This window comes from Neovison vison, chromosome X, assembly GCF_020171115.1.
Source record: "Neovison vison isolate M4711 chromosome X, ASM_NN_V1, whole genome shotgun sequence".
Classification (NCBI taxonomy): Eukaryota; Metazoa; Chordata; class Mammalia; order Carnivora; family Mustelidae; genus Neogale; species Neogale vison.
In genome coordinates this window covers 87,112,254-87,135,270 of record NC_058105.1, presented here as the reverse complement: position 1 = coordinate 87,135,270, position 23,017 = coordinate 87,112,254, and the positions used below count along the sequence as shown (strand labels likewise).

The window sequence follows — 23,017 nt, the reverse complement described above, 5'->3', positions numbered from 1 at the left end:
AGTAGGATCCACAAGAAGATGAGTCACTTAACTTCTTAGGTACTAAGTGTTTTTGACAAGAAAAGATGGATTTACACATCTGAGAAAATGTGTGGCAAATGTCTAAAGCTCAAATCTAAAAACGCTAATGTTCTTTTCTGTTATTGAACAGTAATGACAATAATTATAGCTGCTGTTTTTGAGTTTGCTATTTATTAGACACTGTGCTAGTTTCTTTACATGTTTGTTTATTCCTCCATAATGAAGAGTAGTGGGGATTTTTATAGTTCACAATGTTGGGTAGCAGTAGATGGCAAGTATCAGGATTAATCCCAGATCTGTCTAATTTCAAAGAGCTTAATCTTTTGTCTAAATATTCTCTTTTCTTTTTTCTAAAAGTGGCTGGCATTCAGGGAAGAGGTGGCAACCAAGATGAACATTTATATGTTACACAACATATAAAATGGGGGGAGCTGAGTGGCACAGTCAGTTAAGCATTTGATTCTTGGTTTTGGCTCAGGCTGTGATCTCAGAGCCGTGAGATGGAGCCCCACCTCTGCACTCAGCACAGAGTCTGCTATCTTTCTCCCTCACCCTTTGCCCCTCCCCACCCTGTACTCTCTCTCTCTACACTAGATAAATAAATCCTTGGAAAAAAATGACATTAATAAACTTAAATAACAAAGCATTTCCAGAGTATTAAGTAAAAGGGAAATCAGTTAAATTTATTATTTATATTTCATTCTTAATTTTTAAACTTTTATAGTTTTTATTTTATTGAACTAAATTTTTTGTCCTTCAGAATTTTTATTTATAATAATTTCTATTCAACTTAGAGAAGTTAAACTTATGTTTAAAGTTAAACTTAAGACATGTGATGATGTCATGTGCCATTACCATTAATAAAGAGAAGTCCTTCCTGAACCCATCTTCCCCATTATGGAGACCCTTGAGAGATGCAGACAGTGTGCTAGTGAGAACCCAGGCATAAATGGATGTATATGCTGGTGGTTTTAGAATATGAACATGAATGTTTGGATGCTCCTCCCTTTAAAATATGAGCTTAACCCCTCCCCCTTGAGTGTGAGATGGACTTAGTGACTTGCTTCTAAGAAATAAAATGAAGTGGAAGTGATCTTGTGCAAATTTAGAGACAAGGTCCTTCCTCTCTTAGATCTAAAGGAAGCTGAGAGAAGTTAGTTGCCATATCATGAGGATAAACTGCCCAGTAGAGAGGCTCACATAGTATGAAATCAAAGCCTCCTTCCGATAGCCTTGTGAGACCGTCATCTGTCATCTTATAAGTGGACTATCCAGCCCCAGTCAGGTTTTCATATGACTGCAGGTCTGACCGACTTCTTGAAAGAAACTTCATGAGACACACTGAACCACCAGAAACCACCTACTACACCATTCCTACATTTGACCTGCCAAAACTGTGTAACATAACAAATGTTCACTGTGTTAAGTTGCTACGTTTTGGATGTAATTTTCTATATAGCAGAGATAATTACTATAGTGTGTGTTCATTGATGACTAAGAGAACAGTGTAAAGTAGGTTTTTAAACTTGATAATATTCAACTGGTGAAAATCTATCATCTTGACCCAAGAACTATCACTACATTGTTGCAGAGAGATGCTATGATAAAATGGTTTCTTTCTTCTTCCTGCCACTTTCTAGTTTTTATGTCACAGGCATGTCAGGGCTTGTCCTACCACTTAGCATAACTGCCTAGAATGTCTGTGATGACGTTTGAGTTCAGTTGCAGTAAGATAGAGATTGTTAGTAAAGAAGGCTGGTAGCCTGTCTATGGAGAAGCCCCACACAGTGAAGTTTGCACAGTACAGCCTGTGTTTAATTTGTTCTTTGTCCTAAAGGGTCAGAAACTATTTTATCAAAATATTTAGAACTCATAGACTAAATTGACAGACTTTGAGCTATAAAAATTGGGCTATACAAAGTAAATTCATACAATACTAATGTATAAATCAGAAATCTTCACTAAATTTACTATGTGTAGAATGGAATTCTCATGCTCTCATCTAGAGTTTTTTCTTTCCCTGAATTATAATGTGGCCATATTAGCAAATCAGAAGACGGTTCAGTTAAGCTTGCAATTAGTGCCCAAAGTGGTGAGTCTCAAGGTATATTCTTCCCAAGCCACCAAAAGTCTTGATAAACTATTACTTCCTCACCACCTGTTGATTTAATTAGTTTTATTCTCTGGGGTATCTTATTACCAAGTTCTTAAGAGGTTTCTCACCATTGTCTTCACACATTACTGGAGTTGGACTCCCTTTCATAGTCTTCTTTAGGTGGTGGTAGTTTGGCAAGATTTTCATCAGGAAATCCAGCTGTAGTATCTGGAGTTCTGGTTGCTCGGTATGCACACCACAAAGGCAATCTGAACCATCGATCACTGTTTTCTCAGGAATGACCTCAGTTGTATCCAGGTTACAACAAACTGAAGTGACCCAACCACTAGTAAATATTATATTTCTGTCCAAATATGCTTTTGATACAATGACATTATTATCTCCCATTTTAATGGCTTGGGAATAGCAGACAATTTCAAACACATTGTTGGTGCCAGTGATCATAGGTTTCAGTTATGGATCTTCAGCATTAGGGGTGATAATATCAGGGTGAGCATTTATGATAAGCACCTGTTCTTCTATTAGGTTACCTTCACCAATCACTACTGGCCTGGCTTCTGCAGTAATTTGTGCTTTAGTATGGATTGCTGTCATGGATCCTATAGTTACATCACCCCACATTTCATTTTCTACACACACAACTGCTCCAGGAGCAATCTTTACACTCTTTTGAGACTTCTTCACCATGATTTGGTCCCTGTCACTCACAGAATTAATTTTTTAAAATATTTACCATAACATCTAATGCATGTTTTATATTTTTAGTACTGATATAAAATTTCCTTTAAATTGAGTTTGAGTAAAAAATGATACAATATAAATGAAAACATTATAAAATATGTGAATTTTAAGTATATCTTGTAAATCTTTAAGTTATATCACATGCATAACTGAGGGGCTGTTACAAACACTGTGCTAAGTCAGGCTTTATAATGAGAATTTTGCTAGATAGCTGGTAGGGCTGCTAAAATTTTTTCTGTTAATGAGATTTTCCCAGAAAGCCTCACAGAAACCAAAAAGTTTGCCTGAAAGCTAATCTCAAAGGTCATAGAAATTATAACTACAGGGGCGCCTGGGTGACTCAGTGGGTTAAAGCCTCTGCCTTCGGCTCAGGTCATGATCTCAGGGTCCTGGGATCGAGCCCCACATCGGGCTCTCTGCTCAGTGGCGAGCCTGCTTTCCCCTCTCTCTCTGCCTGCCTCTCTGCCTACTTATGATCTCTATCTGGTAAATAAATAAAATCTTTAAAAAAATTATAACTATAAGAAGAGCATCCACTATATCAAGTCCCCATTATAAGTGTGCATTTTTCCTTTCTGTGTTGTCTAAAAAATATTTATTTATTATGATGGTAGATAGTTCTGCCCACCATATTTACATAAGTGCTCTATGCACTGAATATTCAAAGACCAATGAAACATTTTTTGTCATAATCGTGGATTTCACAACCTTATGTTGGAAGCAGACAAATAAACATCAACTGTAGACTCTGAGATATAAATGGGTACAGACTATACTGGAAATACTAAGGAGGAGCACAGGGGAAGTGAGCCAGAGAAAATGGACTGAGCAGGGTTCTCGAAAAATGTAAAATAGGAGAACTGTCCATTTCTTGCTAAGGTTGAAGTATTCATTGGTACACGACCATTGTATTCTTTTTTTTTTAAAAAGAAACAAAGATTTATTTTTTTCTTTTTTCATTTTTCTTCTTCCTTGATTTCATTTTTTTTTAATTTTTTATTTTTTATAAAAATATAATATATTTTTATCCCCAGGGGTACAGGTCTAAGAATCACCAGGTTTACACACTTCACAGCACTCACCATAGCACATACCCTCCCCAATGTCCATAACCCCACCACCCTTCTCCCATCCCCCCTCCCCTCAGCAACCCTCAGTTTGTTTTGTGAGATTAAGAGTCACTTATGGTTTGTCTCCCTCCCAATCCTATCTTGTTTCATTTATTCTTCTCCTACCCACTTAAGCCCCCATGTTGCATCTCCACTTCCTCATATCAGGGAGATCATATGATAGTTATCTTTCTCTGCTTGACTTATTTCGCTAAGCATGATACACACTAGTTTCATCCATGTCATCTCAAATGGCAAGATTTCATTTCTTTTGATGGCTGCATAGTATTCCATTGTATATGTATACCACTTCTTCTTTATCCATTCATCTGTTGATGGACATCTAGGTTCTTTCCATAGTTTGGCTATTGTAGACATTGCTGCTATAAACATTCGGGTGCACGTGCCCCTTCGGATCACTACGTATGTATCTTTAGGGTAAATACCCAGTAGTGCAATTGCTGGGTCATAAGGTAGTTCTATTTTCAACATTTTGGGGAACCTCCATGCTGTTTTCCAGAGTGGTTGCACCAGCTTGCATTCCCACCAACAGTGTAGGAGGGTTCCCCTTTCTCCACATCCTCGCCAGCATCTGTCATTTCCTGACTTGTGAATTTTAGCCATTCTGACTGGTGTGAGGTGATATCTCATTGTGGTTTTGATTTGTATTTCCCTGATGCCGAGTGATATGGAGCACTTTTTCATGTGTCTGTTGGCCATCTGGATGTCTTCTTTGCAGAAATGTCTGTTCATGTCTTCTGTCCATTTCTCGATTGGATTATTTGTTCTTTGGGTGTTGAGTTTGCTAAGTTCTTTATAGATTTTGGACACTAGCCCTTTATCTGATATGTTGTTTGCAAATATCTTCTCCCATTCTGTCAGTGGTCTTTTGGTTTTGTTAACTGTTTCCTTTGCTGTGCAAAAGCTTTTGATCTTGATGAAATCCCAATAGTTCATTTTTGCCCTTGCTACCCTTGCCTGTGGTGAAGTTCCTAGGAATATGTTGCTGTGGCTGAGGTCAAAGAGGTCGTTGCCTGTGTTCTCCTCAAGGATTTTGATGGATTCTTTTCTGACATTGATGTCCTTCATCCATTTTGAGTCTATTTTTGTGTGTGGTGTAAGGAAATAGTCCAATTTCATTTTTCTGCATGTGGCTGTCCAATTTTCCCAACACCATTTATTGAAGAGGCTGTCCTTTTTCCATTGGACATTCATTCCTGCTTTGTTGAAGATTAGTTGACCATAGAGCTAAGGGTCTATTTCTGGGCTCTCTATTCTGTTCCATTGATGTATGTGTCTGTTTTTGTGCCAGTACCATTCTGTCTTGATGATGACAGCTTTGTAATAGAGCTTGAAGTCCGCAATTGTGATGCCACCAACTTTGGCTTTCTTTTTCAATATTCCTTTAGCTCTTTGAGGTCTTTTCTGGTTCCATATAAATTTTAGGATTATTTGTTCCATTTCTTTGAAGAAAATGGATGGTACTTTGATAGGAATTGTATTAAATGTGTAGATTGCTTTAGGTAGCATAGACATTTTCACAGTATTTATTCTTCCAATCCAGGAGCATGGACCATTTTTCCATTTCTTTGTGTCTTCCTCAATTTCTTTCATGAGTACATTATAGTTTTCTGAGTATCAATTCTTAGCTTCTTTGGTTAGGTTTATTCCTAGGTATCTTATAGCTTTGGGTGCAATTGTAAATGGGATTGACTCCTTAATTTCTCTTTCCTCTGTCTTGCTGTTGGTGTAGGAAATGCAACTGATTTCTGTGCATTGATTTTATATCCTGACACTTTACTGAATTCCTGTACAAGTTCTAGCAGTTTTGGAGTGGAGTCTTTTGGATTTTCCACATATAGTATCTATCATCTGCAAAGAGTGATAGTTTGACTTCTTCTTTGCCAATTTGGATGCCTTTAATTTCCTTTTGTTGTCTGATTGCTGAGGCTAGGACTTCTAGTACTATGTTGAATAGCAGTGGTGATAATGGACATCCCTGCTGTGTTCCTGGCCTTAGCAGAAAAGCTTTCAGTTTTTCTCCATTGAGAATGATATTTTTGGTGGGTTTTTCATAGATGGCTTTGATGATATTGAGGTATGTGCCCTCTATCCCTGCACTTTGAAGAGTTTTGATCAGGAAGGGATGCTGTACTTTGTCAAATGCTTTTTCAGCATCTATTGAGAGTATCATATGGTTCTTGTTCTTTCTTTTATTAATGTATTGTATAACATTGATGATTTGAGGATGTTGAACCAACCTTGCAGCCCTGGAATAAATGCCACTTGGTCGTGGTGAATAATCCTTTTAATGTACTGTTGAATCCTATTGGCTAGTATTTTGGTGAGAATTTTCACATCTGTGTTCATCAAGGATATTGGTCTGTAGTTCTCTTTTTTGATGGGATCCTTCTCTGGTTTGGGGATCAAGGTGATGCTGGCCTCATAAAATGAGTTTGGAAATGTACCTTCCATTTCTATTTTTTGGAACAGTTTCAGAATAGGAATTAGTTCTTTAAATGTTTGGTAGAATTCCCCTGGGAAGCCATCTGGCCCTGGGCTTTTGTTCATTTGGAGATTTTTGATGACTGTTTCAATCTCCTTACTGGTTATGAGTCTGTTCAGGCTTTCTATTTCTTCCTGGTTCAGTTGGGGTAGTTTATATGTCTCTAGGAATGCATCCATTTCTTCCAGATTGTCACATTTGTTGGCGTAGAGTTGCTCATAGTATGTTCTTATAATTGTCTGTATTTCTTTGGTGTTAGTTGTGATCTCTCCTCTTTCATTCATGATTTTATTTATTTAGGTCCTTTCTCTTTTCTTTTTGATAAGTCTGGCCAGGGGTATATCAATATTATTAATTCTTTCAAAGAACCAGCTCCTAGTTTCGTTGATTTGTTTTTTTTTTTTTTTTTTTTTGGTTTCTATTTCATTGATTTCTGCTCTGATCTTTATGATTTCTCTTCTCCTGCTGGGCTTAGGGTTTCTTTCTTGTTCTTTCTCCAGCTCCTTTAGGTGTAGGGTTAGGTTGTGTACCAGAGACCTTTCTTGTTTCTTGAGAAAGGCTTGTACCGCTATATATTTTCCTCTCAGGACTGCCTTTGTTGTGTCCCACAGATTTTGAACCATTATGTTTTCATTATCATTTGTTTCCATGAATTTTTCAATTCTTCTTTAATTTCCTGGTTGACCCATTCATTCTTTAGAAGGATGTTGTTTAGTCTCCATGTATTTGGCTTCTTTCTAAATTTCCTCTTGTGATTGAGTTCTAGCTTCAGAGCATTGTGGTCTGAAAATATGCAGGGAATGATCTCAATATTTTGATACTGTTTGAGACCTGATTTAGGACCGAGGATGTGATCTATTCTGGAGAATGTTCCATGTGCACTAGAGAAGAATTTGTATTCTGTTGCTTTGGGATGAAATATTCTGAATATATCTGTGATGTCCATCTAGTCCAGTGTGTCATTTAAGGCCTTTATTTCTTGTTGATCTTTTGCTTGTATGATCTGTCCGTTTCAGTGAGGGGAGTGTTAAAGTCCGCTACTAATATTGTATGACTGTCGATGTGTTTCTTTGATTTTGTTATTAATTGGTTTATATTGTTGGCTGCTCCCACGTTAGGGGCATAGATATTTAAAATTATTTGATCTTCTTGTTGGACAGATCCTTTGAGTATGATATAGTGTCCTTCCTCATCTCTTATTATAGTCTTTGGCTTAAAATCTAATTGATCTGATATAAGGATTGCCACCCCTGCTTTCTTCTGATGTCCATTTGCATGGTAAATTCTTTTCCACCCCCTCACTTTAAATCTGGAGGTGTCTTCGGGTAAAATGAGTTTCTTGTAGGCAACATATAGATGTGTTTTGCTTTTTTATCCATTCTGATACCCTGTGTCTTTTGATTGGGGCATTTAGCCCATTAACATTCAGGGTAACTATTGAGAGATATGAATTTAGTGCCATTGTATTGCCTGTAAGGTGACTGTTCCTGTATATTTTCTCTGTTCCTTTCTGATCTACTACTTTTAGGCTCTCTCTTTGCTTAGAGGACACCTTTCAATATTTCCTGTAGACTGGTTTGGTGTTTGCAAATTCTTTCAGTTTTTGTTTGTCCTGGAAGCTTTTAATCTCTCCTTCTATTTTCAATGATAGCCTCGCTGGATATAGTATTCTTGGTTGCATGTTTTTCTCACTTAGTGCTCTGAATATATCATGCCAGCTCTTTCTGGCCTGCCAAGTCTCTGTGGATAAGTCTTCTGCCAATCTAGTATTTTTACCATTGTATGTTACAGACTTCTTTTCCCAGACTGCTTTCAGGATTTTCTCTTTGTCACTAAGACTTGTAAATTTTACTATTAGGTGATGGGGTGTGGGCCTATTCTTATTGATTTTGGGGGGGGTTCTCTGCACCTCCTGGATTTTGATGCTTGTTCCCTTGGCCATATTGGGGAAACTCTCTCTAATAATTCTCTCCAATATATCTTCTGCTCCCCTCTCTCTTTCTTCTTCTGGAATCCCAATTATTCTAATGTTTCATCTTATGGTGTCACTTATCTCTTGAATTCTCCCCTTGTGGTCCAGTAGCTCTTTGTCCCTCTTTTGCTCAACTTCTTTATTCTCTGTCATTTGGTCTTCTATATCGCTAATTCTTTCTTCTTCCTTATTTATCCTAGCAGTGAGAGCCTCCATTTTTTATTGTACCTCATTAGTAGCTTTTTTGATTTCAACTTGGTTAGATTTTAGTTCTTTTACTTCTCCAGAAAGGGCTTTTATATCTCCCGAGAGGGTTTCCCTAATATCTTCCATGCCTTTTTCAAGCCCAGCTAGAACCTTGAGAGTCGTCATTCTGAACTCTAGATCTGACATATTACCAATATCTGTATTGATTAGGTCCCTAGCCTTCGGTACTGCCTCTTGTTCTTTTTTTTGTGGTGAATTTTTCTGCCTTGTCATTTTGTCCAGATAAGAGTATATGAAGGAATAAGTAAAATACTAAAAGGTTGGCAACAACCCCAGGAAAATATCCTTTAACCAAATCAGAAAAGATCCCAAATTGTGAGGGGGGACAAAGGGGGTAAAAAGAGTTTCAGAAAGAAAGAAAAAAAAGAAAAGAAAGGAAACAATTAAAAAAATAAAGAAAAAATATAAAAAAGAAATATATATATATTAGATAAAGTAGTTTAAAAAACTTTTAAAAAGAAAATGGTAAAATTTAAAAAAAATTTAGCAGAGGAGGAGAAAAAAAATTGAAAAAGAAGAAAAAATTAAATTAACTGCAAGACTAAAGAATCATGGGGAGAAAGCCATGAGTTCCATGCTTTGCTTTCTCCTCCTCTGGAATTACGCTGCTTGGTATTGAAACTGCACTCCTTAGTAGGTGAACTTGGTCCTGGCAGGATTTCTTGTTGATCTTCTGGGGGAGGGGCCTGTTGTAGTGATTTGCAGTTGTCTTTGCCCCGGGTGGAATTGCACCACCCTTACCAGGGGCCAGGCTGAATAATCCACTGGGGTTTGCTTTCGGGAGCTTTTGTCCCCTGAGCGCTTTCCATAGAGTTCTGGGGGACAGGAATGAAAATGGCGGCCACCCTGTCTCCGGCCCAGAGGAGCCGAGTGCCCAGGGCTCCACTCCTCAGTGCGCCCTCAGAGAACAACGCCCAATTACTCCCGTCTCCCTGGCCTCTGGCCATGCTCCGAGCTCACCCAGGCTGCAACCGGTTCAAGGTAACCCTGAGCTGGGAGCTCATTCCTTGGCTCTGTCTCTGTAGTTGGCTTCCCCATTCTAATACCTGTAAGCTCTGCGACACTCAGACACCCCCGATCCTTCTGTGACCCTGCGGGACCTGAGGCCATGCTGACTCCTTGTGGGCTTCACCCTGGTTAGCCTCTGGAGCGATGCCCCTCAGTGGAACAGACTTTTTTTTTAAGATTTTATTTACTTATTTGATACAGAGAGAGATCCAAGTAGGCAGAGAGGCAGGCAGAGAGAAAGGGGGAAGCAGGCTCCCCACTGAGCAGAGAGCCCGATGTGGGGCTCGATCCCAGGACCCTGAGATCATGACCTGAGCCGAAGGCAGAGGCTTTAACCCACTGAGCCACCCAGGTGCCCCGGAACAGACTTTTAAAAGTCCCAATTTTGTGCTCCATTGCTCTGCCACTTGCCGGGAGCCAGACTCTCCTCCTGACCATTGCTTTCATCTTTTAATTCACATTCTTGGTTTTATCAGTATAAACCTGATAAAATATATATTTACAGTTTAAAATATGTAATTATCAGACACATATTGTTCAACTCATTCTACAGCAAAACAAGTAAAAACTACTTAAGAAGCTATGTTAAAAACTAATCATTTTGTTTATATATACCACATCTTCTTTATGCATTCATCTATTGTTTTAATTCAATTAGCCAATGTATAGAACATCATTAGTTTTTGATATATTGTTCAGTTATTCATTAGTTGCTTGATAGACACTTGGACTGATTCCATAATTTGGATATTGTAAATAATGCTGCAATAAACATGGGGGTACATGTATCCTTTTGAATTAATGCTTTTGTATTTTTTTGGTAAATACTGAATAGCACAATTACTGAACCATAGGGTAGGTCTATTTTTCAACTTTTTGAGGAAACTCCATACTGTGTGGCAGAGTGGCTGTGCCAGTTTGCATTCCCACCAACAGTGCATGAGCGTTCCTTTTTGTCCACATCTTCACCAACACTTGTTTCTTATATTTTTGATTTTAGCCATTGTGACAGGTGTGAGGTGATAGCACCTTGTTTTTTTTAATTCCAGTATAATTAACATACAATGTTATATTAGTTTCAGGTGTACAATATTGTGATTCAGCAATTCCATACATCATCCAGTGCTCATCATGGCAAGTACCCACCTTTTCATCGTCACTTATTTCACCCATTCCCCAACACATCTCCCCTCTGCTAACCAACAGTTTGTTCTCTGTAAGAGTCTATTTCTTGATTCGTCTCTCCCTCTCTCCCTTTTTTCTTTTGCTCATTTGTTTCTTAATTTCCAAATCTGAGTGAAATCATATGGTATTTGTCTTTCTCTGACTGATTTAGTCCATCTAACTTAATACTGTTTAGTTCCATTCATGTCCTTACAAATGACAAGATTTCATTCTTATTTATGGCTAATATTCCACTACATACATACATACATACACACATGTGTGTATGTGTGTGTGTCTGCACATACCACTTCTTTATCCATTCACCTATCCATGGACACTTGCGCTGCTTCCATAAAATGGCTTTTGTAAATAATGTTACAATAAATACAGGGATGCATATATTCATCTCAGTTAGTGTTCTTGTATTTTGGGGGTAAATACCCAGTAGTGCAATTACTGGATTGTAGGGCAGTTTTATTTTTTATATTTTTGTATGAACCTCCATACTGGTTTCCACAGTGGCTGCACCAGTTTGCATTCCCACCAACAGTGTAAGAGTGTTCCTTTTGCTCCACATCCTCACCAGCAGTTTCTTGTTTTTTACTTTAGCAATTCTGACAGGTGTGAGGTAGTATTTCAGTGTAGTTTTGATTTGTATTTCCCTGATGAACAGTGATATCGAGCATCTTTTCATGTATCTGTTTGCCATCTGGATGTCTTCCTTGGAGAAGTGTCTGTTCATATCTGTGGCCAATATTTAAGTTAGATTAGTTGTTTTTTGGGTGTATATCTTGGAAACAGACCCTTCACCATATGTATCATTTGCAAATATCTTCTCCTACTCAGTAGGTTATTTTTTAGTTTTATTGATTGTTTCTTTCACTCTGCAGAAGCTTTTTGTTTTGATGTAGTCCTAATAGTTCATTTTTGCTTTTATTTCTCTTGCCTTGGGAGACATATCTAGAAAAATATTGCCATGATTGATGTCAGAGCCATCACTGTCCGTGCTCTCTTCTAGGATTGTTATGGTTTCACATCTCACATTTAGGGCTCTAATCCATTCTAAGTTTATTTTTTTGTGTGGTGTAAGAAAGTGGTTCAGTTTCATTCTTTTGCATGGAGCTGTCCAGTTCTCCCAGCACCATTTGTTGAAGAGATGTCTTTTTTCTATTACATATTCTTGTCTCCTTTGTTGAAGATTAATTGACCATACAATTGTGGTTTTATTTATGCAATTTTTATTCTGTTCCATTGATCTATGTGTCTGTTATTATGCAGTACCATACAGTTTTGATTACTACCGCTTTCTAATATAACTTGAAGTCTGCAATTGTGATATCTCCAGTTTTGTTTTTCATTTTCAAGATTGCTTTGGCTATTATGGGTCTTTTGTAGTTCCATACAAATTTTAGGATTATGTGTCATAGTTCTATGAAAAATGCTGTTGGTACTTTAATATGGATTCCATTAAATCTGTAGATAGCATTAGCTGGTATGGACATTTTAAGAATATTTATACTTCAAATCCATGAGCATGGAATGTCTTTCCAATTCTTTGTGTAATCTTGAATTTCTTTCATCAATGTTTTATAGTTTTCACCTCTTTGGTTACATTTATCCCTAGATACTTTATTATTTCTGTGCATTTGTAAATGGGACTATTTTCTTAGTTTCTCTTTCTGCTGCTTCATTATTACTATATAGAAATGCAACAGTACATTGATTTTGTATCCTGAAACTTTACTGAATTCATTTATCAGTTCTAGAAGTCTTTTGGGTTTTCTAGAGAGACCATCATATCATCTTCAAATAGTGAAAATTTTATTACTTCCTAAAAATTTGAGTGTCTTTTATTTCCTTTTTTTGGTTAATTGCAATAGCTGAAATTTCCAGTACTATTTGAATAAAAGTGGTGAGAGTGAGCATCTTTGTCTTGTTCCTGACCTTAGGGGAAATGGTTTCAGCTTTCCCCACATTAAGGATGATGTTAGGTGTGGGTTTTTCATATATGGCTTTGATTATTTTGAGGCATGTTCCCTCTAAACATACCTTATTTGAGGGCTTTTTATCATGAATGGGTGCTGTATTTTGTCAAATGCTTTTTTGGCGTCTATTGAAATGATCATGTGGTTGCTATCTTTTCTTATTGATATGTTGTATCACTTTTTTTCAATTTATTTATTTTCAGAAAAACAGTATTCATTATTTTTTCACCACACCCAGTGCTCCATGCAATCCGTGCCCTCTATAATACCCACCACCTGGTACCCCAACCTCCCATCCCCCCAACACTTCAAACCCCACAGATTGTTTTTCAGAGTCCATAGTCTCTCATGGTTCACCTCCCCTTCCAATTTACCCCAATTCCCTTCTCCTCTCTAACACCCCTTTTCCTCCATGCTATTTGTTATGCTCCACAAATAAGTGAAACCATATGATAATTGACTCTCTCTGCTAGACTTATTTCACTCAGCATAATCTCTTTTGGTCCCGTCCATGTTGCTACAAAAGTTGGGTATTCATCCTTTCTGATAGAAGCATAATACTCCATAGTGTATATGGACCACATCTTCCTTATCCATTTATCCGTTGAAGGACATCTTGGTTCTTTCCACAGTTTGGCGACCATGGCCATTGCTGCTATAAACATTGGGGTACAGATGGCCCTTCTTTTCACGACATCTGTGTCTCTGGGGTAAATACCCAGGAGTACAATGGCAGGGTCATAGGGAAGTTCTATTTTTAATTTCTTGAGGAATCTCCACACTGTTCTCCAAAGAGGCTGCACCAACCTGCATTCCCACCAACAGGGGAAGAGGGTTCCCCTTTCTCCACATCCTCTCCAACACATGTTGTTTCCTGTTTTGTTAATTTTGGCCATTCTAACTGGTGTAAGGTGATATCTCAATGTGGTTTTAATTTGAATCTCCCTGAGGGCTAATGATGATGAACATTTTTTCATGTGTCTGATAGCCATTTGTATGTCTTGATTGGAGAAGTGTCTGTTCATATCTTCTGCCCATTTTTTGATGTGTTTGCCTGTTTCGTGTGTGTTGAGTTTGAGGAGTTCATTATAGATCCTGGATATCAACCTTTTGTCTGTACTGTCATTTGCAAATATCTTCTCCCATTCCATGGGTTGCCTCTTTGTTTTTTTGACTATTTCCTTTGCTGTGCAGAAGCTTTTGATTTTGATGAAGTCCCAAAAGTTTATTTTCGCTTTTGTTTCCTTTGCCTTTTGAGACGGATCATGAAAGAAGTTGCTGTGGCTGATATCAAAGAGATTACTGCTTATGTTCTCCTCTAAGATTCTGATGGATTCCTGTCTCACGTTGAGGTCTTTTATCCATTTTGAGTTGATCTTTGTGTACGGTGTAAGAGAATGGTCTTGTTTCATTCTTCTACATATAGCTGTCCAGTTTTCCCAGCACCATTCATTGAAGAGACTGTATTTTTCCACTGTATATTTTTTCCTGTTTTGTCAAAGATTAATTGACCACAGAGTAGAGGGTCCATATCTGGGCTCTCTACTCTGTTCCACTGGTCTATGTGTCTGTTTTTATGCCAGTACCATGCTGTCTTGGTGATCACAGCTTTGTAATAAAGCTTGAAATCAGGTAAGGTGATGCCGCCAGCTTTATTTTTGTTTTTCAACATTTCCTTAGCGATTCGGGGTCTCTTCTGATTCCATACAAATTTTAGGATTATTTGCTCCAGCTCTTTGAAGAATGCCGGTGGAATTTTGATCGGAATGGCATTAAAAGTATAGATTGCTTTAGGCAGTATAGACATTTTAACAATGTTTATTCTTCCGATCCAAGAGCATGGCATGGTCTTCCATCTATTTGTGTCTTCTTCAATTTCTTTCATGAGTGTTCTGTAGTTCCTCAAGTACAGATCCTTTACCTCGTTAGTTAGGTTTATTCCCAGGTATCTTATGGTTCTTGGTGCTATAGTAAATGGAATCGATTCTCTAATTTCCCTTTCTGTATTTTCATTGTTAGTGTATAAGAAAGCCACTGATTTCTGCACATTGACTTTGTATCCTGCCACGTTGCTGAATTGCTGTATGAGTTCTAGCAGTTTGGGGGTGGAGTCTTTTGGCTTTTCCATATAAAGAATCATGTCATCTGCGAAGAGAGAGAGTTTGGCTTCTTCATTACCAATTTGGATACCTTTTATTTCTCTCTGTTGTCTGATTGCTGTTGCTAGGACTTCTAATACTATGTTGAACAAGAGTGGTGAAAGTTGGAATCCTTGTCTTGTTTCTGATCTCAATGGGAAGGCTGCAAGCTTTTTCCCATTGAGGATGATATTTGCTGTGGGTCTTTCATAGATAGATTTGATGAGGTTCAGGAATATTCCCTCTATCCCTATACTTTGAAGCATTTTAATCAGGAACGGATGTTGGATTTTGGAAAATGCTTTTTCTGCATCAATTGAGAGGACCATGTGGTTCTTCTCTCTTCTCATATTAATTTGTTGTATCACATTGATTGATTTGCAAATGTTGAACCATCCTTGTAGCCCAGGGATGAATCCCACCTGATCATGGTGGATAATCTTTTTAATGTGCTGTTGGATCCTGTTGGCTAGGATCTTGTTGAGAATCTTAGCATCCATATTCATCAGTGATATTGGTCTAAAATTCTCCTTTTTGGTAGGGTCCTTGTCTGGTTTGGGGATCAGGGTAATGCTGGCTTCATAGAAAGAGTCTGGAAGTTTTCCTTCTGCTTCAATTTTTTGAAACAGCTTCAGGAGAATAGGTGTTATTTCTTCTTTGAAGGTTTGGTAGAATTCCCAGGGAATCCATCAGGTCTGGGCTCTTGTTTTTTGGGAGGTTTTTGATCACTGATTCAATCTCATTATTAGATATCGGTCTATTCATGTTGTCGATTTCTTCCTGGCTCAATGTTGGTAGTTTATATTTTTCCAGGAATGCATCCATTTCATCTAGGTTGCTAAGCTTATTGGCATATAACTGTTGATAATAACTTCTGATGATTGTTTCTACTTCCTTGGTGTTAGTTGTGATCTCTCCCTTTTCATTCATAATTTTATGAATTTGGGCTTTCTCTCTTTTCTTTTGGATGAGTGTGGCCAGTGGCTTATCGATCTTACTGATTCTTTCAAAAAACCAGCTTCTAGTTTCATTGATACGTTCTACTGTATCTCTGGTTTCTACCTCATTGATCTCAGCTCTAATCCCTTCTTATGTGTGGAGTTGGTTTGATTTGTTGTTGATTCTCCAGTTCTTTAAGGTGTAGAGACAGCTGATGTGTTCTAGATTTTTCAATTTTTTTGAGGGAGGCTTGGATGGCTATGTATTTTACCCTTAGGACCGCCTTTGCCGTATCCCATAGGTTTTGGACTGAAGTGTCTTCATTCTCATTGGTTTTCATGAATTGTTTCAGTTCTTCTTTGATCTCCTGGCTGATCCAAGCATTCTTAAGCAAGGTGGTCTTTAGCTTCCAGGTGTTTGAGTTCCTTCTGAACTTTTCCTTGTGATTGAGCTCCAGTTTCAAAGCATTGCGATCTGAGAATATGCAGGGAATCATCTCAGTCTTTTGGCATCGGTTGAGTCCTGATTTGTGACCCAGTATGTGGTCTATTCTGGAGAAGGTTCCGTGTGCACTTGAGAAGAATGAGTATTCTGCTGTTTTAGGGTGGAATGTTCTGTATATATCTATGAGGTCCATCTGGTCCAATGTGTCATTCAATGCTCTTGTTTCTTTATTGATTTTCTTCTTCGATGATCTGTCTAATTCTGAAAGAGGCGTGTTAAGATCTCCTACGATTAGTGTATTCATATCAATATGACTCTTTATCTTGATTAACAGTTTTCTTAAGTAATTGGCTGCTCCCATATTGGGAGCATAGATATTTACAATTGTTAGATCATCTTGGTGGATAGTCCCTTTAAGGATTATGTAGTGTCCTTCTGTATCTCTGACTACAGTCTTTAGTTTGAAGTCTAATTTATCTGATATGAGAATCGCTACCTCAGCCTTCTTTTGAGGCCCATTGGCATGAAAGATGCTGCTCCATCCATTCACTTTCAGTCTGCGTGTATCTTTAGGTTCAAAATTGGTCTCCTGTAGACAACATATGGATGGGTCCTGTCGTTTTATCCAATCTGCAACCCTGTGCCATTTTATGGGTTCATTTAGGCCATTCACATTGAGAGTGATTATTGATAGATACGTTTTTATTGACATCGAGTTACCTTTGAAGTCTTTCTTTCTGTAGACTGTCTCTATATTTCTGTTCAATGCTACTCTTAGGATTTTTCCTCTTTTATAGAACCCCCCTTAATATTTCCTGCAGTGTCGGCTTGGTGGTTGCATAGTCTTTTAAGCCTTGCCGGTGTTGAAAATTCTTTAACTCTCCATCCATTTTGAATGTCAGTCTTGCTGGATACAGTATTCTTGGCTGCATGTTCTTCTCATTTAGTGCCCTGAATATATCTTGCCAGCCTCTTCTGGCTTGCCAGGTCTCTGTGGACAGGTTTGACGTTATTCTGATGGGCTTCCCTCTGTAAGTAAGGAGCCTCTTTGCCCTGGTGGCCTTCAAGAGATTATACCTACAATTATAATTCCTCAATTTGACTATCAGGTGTTGTGATTTTTTTTTGGAATGTATAATCTTGGGTGGAGACCGTTCAGCCTCTAGTACATGAACGCTGCTGGTTCCATTCACGATATTGGGAAAATTTTCATGAAGGACTTGTTCCACTATATCTTCTAGACTTCTTTCTTTCTCCTCCCCTTCAGGGATTCCGATAATTCTGACGTTGGAACGCTTCATGGCATCATTTATTTCCCTGATTCTGTTTTCGTGGTTTTTAAGCTGTTTGTTCCAGGCTTCCTCCTGATCCTTTCTGTCTATCTGTTTGTCTTCCAGATCACTAATTCTATCTTCTGTCTCAGTTACCCTAGCTTTGAGAGAGTTTAGATTAGATTGGAACTCATTGAGAGCATTGTGAACCTCCTCCCTGGTAGCTTTAAGCTCCGCCCTAACATTGTGAACATCCTGTCTGGTCGCTTTCAGTTCGGCCCTAATCAATTCCGTTTGGTCATCCATGGCTTTCTCCAACCTAGCTATTGCCTGGATAATTGTTAGCCTGAATTCTCTTTCCGACATATTGTCTATGTTGATAGCTGTTAGCTCTGTTGCAGAAGGTCCATCCTCTGTATTTTTCTTCTGTTGGGCATTCCTCCTCCTAGTCATTTTGGTGGGAGATGACTGAACAGATGTAGCTGGATGTATCAACTCTGGTGCAGTCAAGGTGCACCCTGGAACACTTCTGAGCAATCAGGATTCCTCACCCAAACAAGAGACAAAAGAAAAGAAAAAGAAAAAATAGAAAAGAAGAAGAAGAAAAAGAAAAAAAAGAGAGAGAGAGAGAAAGGAAAGAAAGGGAAGGTGAAAAAGAAGGTTCAGCCCAGATGGGCCCCAAGGTAAGATTTATGAAGTAGACAAACAAAAAGTGATAAAAAGTGTGATATAAGTATATGGCAAGAGAAAAAAATATATATATGCAAGTAAAGAAAGAACCTCGTCAAAAAGTACCACAAGTGTAAAATTTATATGCTATCAGGACAAACACAAAAAACACAGAAACACTGGTGGAAGAAGATGGGAGAGTTCTTATAAATTCTCAATGTGTGCGAGGAAGGTTGTTTTGATTCTTCCTGGATGTATCTTCATATCTGTTTTAAAGGACTCAACTTTCCTAAGATAAAGGGGATTAAAAATTGGTTTACCTATAGGGGTGGGATTAAAAATTGGTTTACCTATAGGAGTAGTATGATTGGGGAAAGGAGATTATTTTGAAGTTTAACTCTATATGAATATTAGAAGATAAAGATAAAAAGGAATAAACTAGACTAAACTAAACTAAAATTTTAAAAAAGGAATTCAAAAAATAAAAATGCAAAAGAAAAACATAGCTGTATGTATCAAAATGTTCAGGTTAGAAAGGTATTATGGAATTTGATGTACTGTACAGCTCGCTGTGATGGTAAATCGGTTAAAAAAATTACCTATGTGTAAAAAAAATATATATGAACCGGAATAGTGGAAACGAGTGAACAATACAAGTTTTCCTATGAAGTAGTGGTTGTTCTCTTGTAGTCCTTTTTTTTTTTTTTCTTTCTTGGTTTGTTTTCTGGGGGAGGGGCCTGCCACGTGGGTTGTCAGTCAGTGATGTTTCCTGAGTTGAGTCCTCCCGTCCCCCTCAAGGGGGTGGGCTCTGGGGAAATTGGTTTTTTTTTCAGGCTTTCAGGCATAAAAAGCGGTTTTTATGCTTGTTCACTTTTTTTCCTCTCACCTTGACCGCCTTTGATGGTTTTTGTAGTATTAGAAGAAATCAAACCGCACCCTGATCTCCCTCTCAGAGAGAAGCCTCAGTCTGGGTGCAGAAGCTGAATAAATTCCCCCTTGGCCGCTGGCAGAGCAGGTTCCAAGTTGCAGACCCTGGGGGCGTAGGATCTTTTGCTCATCCCCAAAGCTGAGGCAGTGGCAGCTGTCTGGGAGCTCCCGACCGCCAGAGAGGTTCCAAGCAGCGATCGCACACTGAGATTTTGCCGCCGGCCCAGCCTGGGAGTGCCCGGCTTGCGCACACCTCTTTTCAGAGGCGGCTATGGGTCGGGCGTGCGTCTGGGGCACTGATAACGGGGCGCTGGTCCGTAAGCCCCAGGCTGGGCTTTTGCGTGCCTCTGTCAGGGGAAGAGTTTCGCGCGTGCGCGGCTTAGGCTTTGAAACAATGGCGCGGGTCAAGGACTGCCAGCCAGGCCTCTGTAACTCAGGGGAGCTTGAGGGACGTGCGCGCGTATCTCGAGCTTTGTGGTAGGGCTAGCGCGCATTCTGCAGACCGGTGCGGCTCCCATCCCTTCACATGAGCCAGAACCCACCCATTCTCAGGCGGCGGCTTAGGGACCAAGAGCGGTTTCTCCACCGCACTCTCTCTGCCTCAGCGCCGGGGAGGCTGTCTGGGACCGGGGACTTAAGCCCCTGTCCCTAGCCGCCCCGATTCCCACAATTTCCCCCACGATCCTTTGCTCTTTTGCAGTGCTTTCAACCAGTCTCCAAGTTAATGCTGGTCCCCAGACGCAGGGCACTCTCGCTCGTGTTGGGGTATTACTTTCCCACCGGTCACCTCTGGTGGCTCCCTCCCCCTTTTGTTTATCTTCCGATATCAGTCTGCAGTTCCCACTCCGCTTTACCTGCCCACTGGCATCTTCTGCCCCTGTAGAGATCTAGACGTGTAGAATTCTGATCTCAGGCTGATTTCATCGGTGATTGGAGTTCTTTAGTAGGTAATCAGCTCACTTTGGGGTACGGCTGAAAAGGCGCCTCTTCCTACTACCCCGCCATCTTGTCCCCTATGTTGTATCATTTTTATTGATTTGCAAATATTGAGCCATCTTTGCACCCCAGGAATAAATTCCATTTGATTATGGTGAATGATTTCATAAATATATTGTTGAATTCGGGTTGCTAATTTTTTATTGAGAAATTTTGCATCTATGTTAATCAATTTATTAGCCTGTAGTTCTCTTGTTTAGTGAAGTCTATATCTGGTTTTGGTATCAGGGTAATGCTGGCCCCATAGAATAAATTCGGAAATTTTCCTTCCTTTTCTGTTTTTTGGAATAGTTTGAGAAGAATAGGTATTAACTTTTCTTTAAACGTTTGGTAGAATTTGCCTGTGAAGCCATCTTGTTCTGGACTTCCATTGTTGGTTATTTTTTGATTACTGATGTAATTTCTTTGATGGTTATCAGTCTGCTCAAGTGTTCTATTTCTTCCTGTTTTGGTTTTAATGATTTATATGTTTCTAGAAATTTATCCATTTCTTCCAGGTTATCCAATTTATTAATGTATAGTTTTTCATACTATTCCCTTATTGTTTGTATTTCTTTGATGTTGGTTGTTATTTCTCTTCTCTCATTTGTGATTTTATTTCTTTGGGTCCTTTCTCTTTTCTTTGATAAGTCTGGCTAGAGAATTACCAATTTTACTAATTTTTTTTCAAAGAACTATCTCCAGGTTTCATCTATTTATTCTACTGCTTTTTTTAGTTTCTACATCATTTATTTCTATTCAATTTTTTTTAATTATTTCCTTCCTTCTGTTTGCTTTGGATTTTGGTGGATTTTTTTTTTGTTCTTTTCCTACCTCCTTTAGGTGTAAAGTAAGGTTGTTTACTTGAGATCTTTCTTGCTTCTTAAGGTAAGCCTGTATTGCTACAAACTTTCCTCTTAGAACTGTTTTTACTGCAGCTCAAAGATTTTGGACTGTTTTCATTTTCACTTGTTTCCATATAATTTTTAATTTCTTCCTTGTTTTCTTCTTTGACCCATTCATTGTTTAGTTGCATCTCATTTAGTCTCCATGTATTTGTGGTATTTCTGGTTTTTTTCTTGTTGTTGATTTCTAGTTTCAAAGCATTGTGTAAAAAATGCATGGTATGACTCTGATCTTTTTACTTTATTTAGACTTGTTTTGTGAATTAATCTGTGATCTGTTCTTGAGAATATTCCACGTTCATTTGAACAAATTGTGTATTCTGTTTTAGGATGGAATGTTCTGAATGCTTATGTTAAAACTATCTGGGCCAATATGTCACATTTTTTCCTAGCTGATTTTCTGTTTGGATGATCTGTCCTTCAATGTATGTGGGGTGTTAAAGTCGTCCCTTTTATTATTACTGTATTAGTATCAATTGTTTCCTTTATATTTATTATGAATGGTTTTATGTATTTGGGTGCTTCCATGTTGGGTGCATAAATATTTACAATTGTTATATTTTCTTGATTGATTGTCTGCATTATTATTATATAGTGCCCTTTGTTCCTTGTTATAATCTTTGTTTTAAGTCTGTTTTGTCCAACATAAGTATCCCTACATCTGTTTTCTTTTGACATCCATTTGCATGGTAGATGTTTCTCCATCCTCTCACTTTCAGTCTGCAGATGTCTTTAGGTCTAACATGAATCTCCTATAGACAGCATAGAGATTAATCTTGTTTTTTTAATTTAATTTTTTTCAGTTTTCCAAGATTCTTTGTTTATGCATCACACCCAGTGCTCATTGCAATACATGCCCTCCTTAGTATCCACCACCAGGCTCACACAACCCCCCACCCCCTCCCCTCCAAAGCCTTCAATTTGTTTCTCAGAGTCCACTGTCTCTCATCGTTCATCTCCCCTCCAATTTCCCCCAATTCACTTCTCCTCTCCTTCTCCCAACGTCCCCCATGTTATTCCTTATGCTCCACAAGTAAGTGAGACCATATGATAATTGACTGTCTCTGCTTGACTTATTTCAATCAGCATAATCTCTTCCAGTCCCATCCATGTTGATACAAAAGTTGGGTATTCATCCTTTCTGATGGAGGCATAATATTTCATTGTGTATATGGACCATCTTCTTTATCCATTCCTCTGTGGAAGGGCATCTTGGCTCTTTCCCATTTGTTGACTGTGACCATTGCTGCTATGAACATTGGGGGTACAGATGGCCCTTATTTTTACTAAATCTGTAATTTGGAGGTAAATACCCAGTAATGCAATTGCTGGATCATGGGGTAGTTCTATTTTTAATTTCTTGAGAAATCTCCATGCTGTTTTCCAAAGTGGCTCACCAACTTACATTCCCACCAAAAGTGTAAGAGGGTTCCCCTTTCTCCACATCCTCTCCAACACTTGTTGTTTCCTGTATTGTTAATTTTGGCCATTCTAACTGGTGTAAGGTGGTATCTCAATGTGGTTTTGATTTGAATCTCCTTGATAGCAAATGATGATGAACATTTTTTCATGTGTCTGTTAGCCATTTATACATCTTCTTTGGAGAAATGTCTGTCTGTTTATGTCTTCTGCCCATTTTTTGACACAATGATCTGTTTTTTGAGTGTTGAGTTTGAGGAGTTCTTTATAGATCTTGGATATTAGCCCTCTGTCTGTGGTGTCATTTGCGAATATCTTCTCCCATTCCATGGGTTGCCCCTTTGTTTTGTTGACTGTTTCCTTTGCTATGCAGAAGCTTTTAATTTTGATGAAGTCCCAAAAGTTCATTTTTGCTTTTGTTTCCTTTGCCTTTGGAGA

At 38.5% G+C, this 23,017-nt stretch overlaps 1 pseudogene; it reads right to left on the bottom strand.

The window, feature by feature from the left end:
• Positions 1-2,197: 2,197 nt before the first annotated feature.
• On the bottom strand, positions 2,198-2,824 carry LOC122896644 (annotated as a pseudogene).
• Positions 2,825-23,017: the final 20,193 nt, after the last annotated feature.